Source organism: Octopus sinensis, linkage group LG19 (assembly GCF_006345805.1).
Source record: "Octopus sinensis linkage group LG19, ASM634580v1, whole genome shotgun sequence".
Taxonomy (NCBI): Eukaryota; Metazoa; Mollusca; class Cephalopoda; order Octopoda; family Octopodidae; genus Octopus; species Octopus sinensis.
Genome location: NC_043015.1, coordinates 28,680,317 through 28,687,816, shown reverse-complemented (window position 1 = coordinate 28,687,816; position 7,500 = coordinate 28,680,317). Strand labels below are relative to the sequence as shown.

General features: G+C 41.1%; 1 protein-coding gene across 5 annotated transcripts in view; it reads left to right on the top strand.

The window, feature by feature from the left end:
• LOC115221998 (leukocyte elastase inhibitor) overlaps positions 1-7,500 on the top strand; it is a 42,151-nt gene that overhangs the window by 861 nt on the left and 33,790 nt on the right. Inside the window, exon 1 of one of the 5 annotated variants that reach the window (XM_029792107.2) lies at positions 6,141-6,159. The exons of the other annotated variants lie outside the window; for them this stretch is intronic. The gene's annotated coding sequence lies outside the window, so the exon portion shown is untranslated. Of the gene's footprint in view, positions 1-6,140; positions 6,160-7,500 lie in introns of those variants that run through there. 5 annotated transcript variants of the gene reach the window in all.

Genomic DNA, 7,500 nt, shown 5'->3' with positions numbered 1-7,500 from the left:
TAAAGATATATAATACTGAAATAGTGTAAGAGATAAGATGCATGTGTGTGAACTGCCATGCTACACGGCAGTGAAACATGGGCCATGACTGTTGAGAACATGCATAGGCTTGAAAGAAATGAAGCTAGTATGATCTGCTGGATGTGTAATGTCAGTGTGCATACACGACAGAGTGTGAGCATCCTGAGAGAAAAATTGGACATAAGAAGCATCAAATATGGTGTGCAAGAGAGACGACTGCACTCATGGATGAGGACAGCTGTGTGAGGAAGTGCTACTCCCTAACTGTGGAAGGAACCTGTGGGAGAGGCAGACCCAGGAAGTCATGGGATGAGGTGATGAAGTATGACCTTCGAACATTGGGCCCCACAGAGGCAATGAGAGGGGATTGAGACCTTTGGAGATATGTTGTGAGATCACAGCCATGGCCGATGCCAGTGTCGCATGTCCAGCCCATTTAAGAGCATCCTTGATGCATCTGGCGATATGATATGCTTAAGAAGACCTGTTGAGCCAAGTAAAACCAAAATCGTAGCTGTGACCAATGTCCCCTGACTGGCTCCTGTTCCGGTGGCACGTAAAATGAATAATCTGAATGTGGTCGATGCAAGTGTCCCCTTCTAGCGACAGTTTCAGCTTGATCTGGTATAACCCTTTCTGTAAATTCCATAAACTACCCAAACAGTTTGATGCCTCTGTAGTTATCTCTCTCTCTCTGGTGCATTCCTCTTACCTATGTAGCAGTTCATTCTAATACTGCAATGCAATTCATTGGGTTTGTCACCTTCCTGTATTACTTGAATTAATATTCCAGAGACTATCCTGTAACTTACTCCACCAGATATTTTAAGCATTTCATCCATCAACCAGCTTGATGGCCCAGCTGCTTTTCCTACCTTGATACCACTTATCACTCTATCTAATGTCTTGCTGTCAACTTGGATGACAGGTCCCTCTGTTAGGTTAACATGTTAATCTCTCTCTCTCTCGCTCTCTCTTTCTCTCCCACCCCCCCAGCATTTTCCACTTTCAGCAGCCTCTCACAATAGCATTTCGAAGCCTCTTTCATATTGGTGTCACTTAGAGCAAGTATTTCATTATCATTCTGTATACACTTCTCTCCAACATCTTGATTTTCTTGTGTGTGTGTGTGTGTTGCTAGAAGCTGGGATCACCAAGCGTAGATTGGCATATTTCGGTCATATTATGCGGAGAGAATCCCTGGAGAAGGACATCATGCTCGGAATGGTCAGTGGCAAGAGAGGAAGAGGCCGAGCAAGAACCCGCTGGCTTGACACCATCAGGAGTGATACCGGAATGGACATGGCCAGTCTGAAGGAAGCGGCCCAGGATAGAACTGACTGGAGGACACTGATCCAACGAGTAACCGAGAGTCGACTTCGACTGAGTGGATAGACTGAGCCAACAGAAGAAAGAGTGAGAGAAAGTTGTAGCGAAAGAGTACAGCAGGGATCACCACCACCCCCTGCCAGAGCCTCATCGAGCTTGGGGTGTTTTTTCTCAATAAACACTCACAATGTCCAGTCTAGGAATCGAAACCGCGAGTCCGCTGCCCTAACCACTGGGCCATTAGCCTCCATATATATATATATATATATATATATACATATATATATATATTGATAAAAATGGTAAAATAACGAAAGAAAGAAAGAGACCTCAATATTATGTAAATAGAGGAATTTATCTGTAAATGTAATATGTGACAATTATTCGGTAGCCAAGATAAAACTCTGAGTTTCGGATGCCGAGGTGGAAATCCACGCCACCATCTCTTCAGTTATCTGCCCATCGGAAAAACACTTTGAAAAATGACCATTATACAAAGGGAAATTACAGTGTTATTGACCGCTGTTAAGACAAAAGAGCTATTCGAATGACCGCTAAGTAAGGTAAGGGGGTAAACAAGCATGCCTGTTCATACCTACACATGTAATTGCACCTAGAAGTTCCCCTCCAAGGTACAAGCCTGGCCAATGTTGTTTGTGGAAGACCAGTCTTCAATGTCCATGCATACCGGTCTTCAATGTCTATGCCATCGATGTTGTCCAAAGGAAAGGCAAAGGTCGATATGGCTTGGCTGCCAGTGACATCACAACTCATTTCCACAACTGAGTGAACTGGAGCAATATGAAATGAAGAGTCTTCCTCAAGAACACAAAACACAGCCTGGTCCGAGAACTGAACTCACAACTTCATGATGTGATGTGTGTGTGTGTGCTTGTGTATGTGTGTAAGTGTATGAACAAATATATATATATATATATACTCTTTACTCTTTTACTTGTTTCAGTCATTTGAATGCGGCCATGCTGGAGCACCGCCTTTAGTCAAGCAACTCGACCCCGGGACTTATTCTTTTGTAAGCCCAGTACTTATTCTATCTGTCTCTTTTGCCGAACTGCTAAGTGACAGGGACATAAACACACCAGCATCGGTTGTCAAGCAATGCTAGGGGGACAAACACAGACACACAAACATACACGCACATACATATATATATACATATATACGACGGGCTTCTTTCAGTTTCCGTCTACCAAATCCACTCGCAAGGCTTTGGTCGGCCCGAGGCTATAGTAGAAGACACTTGCCCAAGATGCCACGCAGTGGGACTGAACCCGGAGCTATGTGGTTGGTAAGCAAGCTACTTACCACACAGCCACTCCTGCGCCTATATATATATATATTGTTTTACATTCTTTATTTCATAATTGTAAGAGTTAGGTTGTTGATTCATTGGAGCATTTATTGTTTCTACAGTTTGCCATTTAACTGTGACATAATTTAGGTTATGTATGTATGTATGTCTGTATGATGTATGTATGATGTATATATGATGTATGTACGTACGTATCAAGCTTATTTTTCCTTCTGTTCAACAAAAATAGTGCAAATAGAGTTACGTGTCATACTCAGTGATATATAAGCAATGCAGTCATAAAAATGAGTCATTTGATTTCACAGACATTGCACTCCTTTATTTCTAAGAGATATTAATTCATGACAAGAGAATCAGTATCATTGACCTACATTAAATTCTTTTTTGTTTTTTTGTTTGCTTGCTTTTTTTGTTTTAGATCACTAACAATGGACCTCTAGGAAAATGGCTAATGCTTTGTCTTGCCCACAGTAAACAATTGATATTTCAAAATTTTCTGTTATTCACTGTTGTTATAAATAGCTTGATACCCAACGATTAATCTTCCTTAACCCTTTCATCACTGTATTTATTTTGTGATGCTCTGTGTTTCTTTCAATTGCTTTAAATATAACAAAGAATTTAGTAAAATAACTTAGCTATCATTCAGCTAGTGTTAGGAACATTAAATTATGACTAAGATTAGGTGAAAGATTTGAATTCAAAACTTTTGAACACAAGTGGCTTCTGTGCCGGTGGCACATAAAAAGCACCATCCAAACGTGGCCGATGCCAGCGCCGCCTTGACTGGCTTCCGTGCCGGTGGCACGTTAAAAGCACCAACCGATCGTGGCCAATGCCAGACTCCCCTGGCACCTGTGCTGGTGGCACGTAAAAAACACCCACTACACTCGCAGAGTGGTTGGCGTTAGGAAGGGCATCAAGCTGTAGAAACACTGCCAGATCAGACTGGAGCTTGGTGCAGCCCCTGGCTTCCCAGACCCCGATCAAACCGTCCAACCCGTGCTAGCGTGGAAAACGGACGTTAAACGATGATGATGATGACCTTTGTACTACAGAGCCAGAAGTGGTTTCAAGTGGGTTGATATCAAAAGGGTTAATGTGACACCATCACTAGTGCCTTCTACATGGCACTAGCATGAGTGCTTTTTAACCCTTTTGTTCCCATATTTCTGTTGAGATGCTCTGTGTTTCTTTCAATTAATTTTAAATCTAACAAAGAATTTAGTAAAATAACTTGGTTATCATTCAGCTAGTGTTAGGAACATAAATTGTGACTAAGGTTTGGTGGAAGATTTTAATTCAAAACTTATGAAAACAAGACATTTGTACTCAGAGCCAGAGCTGGTTTCAGGTGGGTTGTTATCTAAAGGGTTCAGAATTGTTTCTCTATTATATATTTAACCCTTTTGTTACCATATTTCTGTTGAGATGCTCTGTGTTTCTTTCAATTAATTTTAAATCATCATCATCATCATCATCGTTTAACGTCCGTTCTCCATGCTTTAAATATAACAAAGAATTTAGTAAAATAACTTAGTTATTATTAAGCTGGTGTTAGGAACATAAATTGTGACTAAGGTTTGGTGGAAGATTTTAATTCAAAACTTATGAAAACAAAATATTTGTACTACAGAGCCGGAGCCGGTTTTAGCCGGGTTGGTAACGAAAGGGTTAATAATAAACTCGAAGGTTGTGCATTAGTAAAGTATTAAACTTCAAACTTATCTCTTTGGAGATAGCAAAAAAAAAAAAAGCTACTTGAGAATGGAACAAATTCAGAAAATGTTAAAGACAGATAAGTTTTTCATTGAAAATAGTTGGAATTTCACTGAAATAACACCAGATCATCACAAAGAAGGGAAGTATGTATATCAAACAATGTTGTAGAAATTCTATGTCTGAATAAAGAAAAAAAAGAATGAGGTGTTTACACAGGAAATGCCTTTCATTTGTAATTAATTGAGAAAAAGACAAAGTCACATGACTTTCGAACCAGCCAAAGAAAATCTTCCAGTGGTGGATTGTTTATCAGTTGGTGCCATAAATGGTGGTCCTATACATGTAAAAGTTTGGGATCTTTTCAGTTAGACTGGCAGTTTTTTCTAGCAGTGTCATATGAAATTGTCACCCATAATTGTGACCCTAGTATCAATCTATTGCATTTTAATCTGTTTTAGGGTTAGGGTTATGGGTGGGGGAAGGGTATGTTTTTTTCTTCAGAAATGTAAATAAACCCAATCTGTTTCTTAAATGAGGGACATATTCATACGGCACAGAATGTTTTCACCTCAAGAGACGTCATTGATTGGTTGAAATTGCAGAAATTGAAGAAGAAAAAAACAACAACTATCTTACAAACCATAGAATTTTCTCAATAAAGCCAAGAGAAAAGATGTTTTATAAACACATTCTACCAGTATACGAAACTTAAAAGTGTTTAGTTACGTGGAAATTATTTTTAAAAACTGCCATTCAAACCAAAAAGATCCGGACATTTTCATACGGCACAGAATGTTTTCACCTCAATAGACATCATTGATTGGTTGAAAATGCAGAAAAAAAAACAACAAATATCTTACAAACCATAGAATTTTCTCAATAAAGCCAAGAGAAAAAGATGTCTTATAAACACATTCTACCAGTATACGAAGTTTAAAATTTTTTAGTTACGTGGAAATTATTTAAAAAAAACTGCCGGTCAAACCGAAAAGATCCAAAGTTTGTCTTTGAGAAAACATTTTCTGATAGTAACATACTTTCTAATAATCTGATGTATTCTTGAGAGCAAGATGCAGAAAATAATGACTAACAAAATAATCTTTATATATAAAAGTGAGGTTGTGTGTCTGTCTCCTACGATTTAGATTCCTAACTACTTCCACATTTTGCGGTGCAGTGTAACCAAAAGCGGGTATCTTATAGTCGTGATTCATATTGAGCCCTTCTGGGTATTAGCGCGCGTCTACGATTTAAAAAATAATTTACCATCATTTTTTTTCATTTTAATGTATTTTTTTCGCTATTATATAAGGGAAGTAATTCTCTAAAAATGTCTATGATGAGTCAACGATTTAAAAAAAAATTTACCATCATTTTTTTTTCTATTTTTAATGCATTTTTTTGCTATTTTTTGTCTATAACTCTCTAAAAATGCTTATATAGTTATTTCCCTTACAAACCCGAGCAACGCCAGGCGATGCTGCTAGTTTAATCTAAATGTTTATCGTAGAACAAAACCTGCTAAATGCATCCTAAGGCACCACATTTTTTTGCTTGTTTGTTTCTTTGGTCCCAATTTTAAGCCAATCGCTGTCTTTGTTACCAATTGACCTATGAATATTTTCCTCTTTACATGGGCTGATATACTGAAATTGCTTTTCACAAAGTAGCAAGTACCTGAACAGGTGTTGTTGTAAGCTGGTATTCTGTCACTAATTTTACCTGAAAATGCCAGGTGTAGTCAATTGAAATAGGTAAACAAACAAACAAATAAATAGATGAATTAAAAATTGCCGACGACGTATGTTTTCTTCCATTTGAAATACTTTTACAGGTTAAGTGGATAGCTACAAGACTATAAATAAGTCTTACAATGGAATTTACCTGACAATGGATTAGTTTTAGTATTTGATTTCTTTGTGTCTTCATCGGCACCACCACCACCACCACTATCATCATCATCATCACCATCACCACCACCACCACCACCATCACCACCACCACCACCACCACCACCACCATCATCACCACCACCACCACCACCACCACCACCATCATCATCACCACCACCACCACAACCATCATCATCATCATCACCACCACCACCACCACCATCATCATCATCATCACCACCACCACCACCATCATCACCACCACCACCACCACCACCACCACCATCATCATCACCACCACCACCACCACCATCATCACCACCACCACCACCACCACCACCATCATCATCACCACCACCACCACCACACCATCATCACCACCATCATCACCACCACCACCATCATCATCACCACCACCACCATCATCACCACCACCACCCACCACCACCACCACCATCACATCACCACCACCACCACCACCATCATCACCAACCACCACCACCACCACCACCATCATCATCACCACCACCACCATCATCACCACCACCACCACCACCCCATCATCACCACCACCACCACCACCACCACCACCATCATCATCACCACCACCACCACCACCACCATCATCACCACCATCATCACCACCACCACCATCATCATCACCACACCCCATCATCACCACCACCAACCACCACCACCACCACCATCATCATCACCCACCACCACCACCACCATCATCACCCCACCACCACCACCACCACCACCATCATCATCACCACCACCACCATCATCACCACCACCACCACCACCACCACCACCACCATCATCATCACCACCACCACCACCATCATCACCACCACCACCACCACCACCACCCCATCATCATCCCACCACCACCACCACCATCATCACCACCACCACCACCACCACCATCATCATCACCACCACCACCACCACCATCATCCACCACCCACCACCACCACCACCACCACCATCATCATCACCACCACCACCACCACCACCATCATCACCACCATCATCACCACCACCACCACCATCATCATCACCACCACCACCACCACCACCACCACCACCACCACCATCATCATCACCACCACCACCACCATCTCACCACATCATCACCACCACCACCACCATCATCATCACCACCACCACCATCATCATCACCACCACCCCACCATC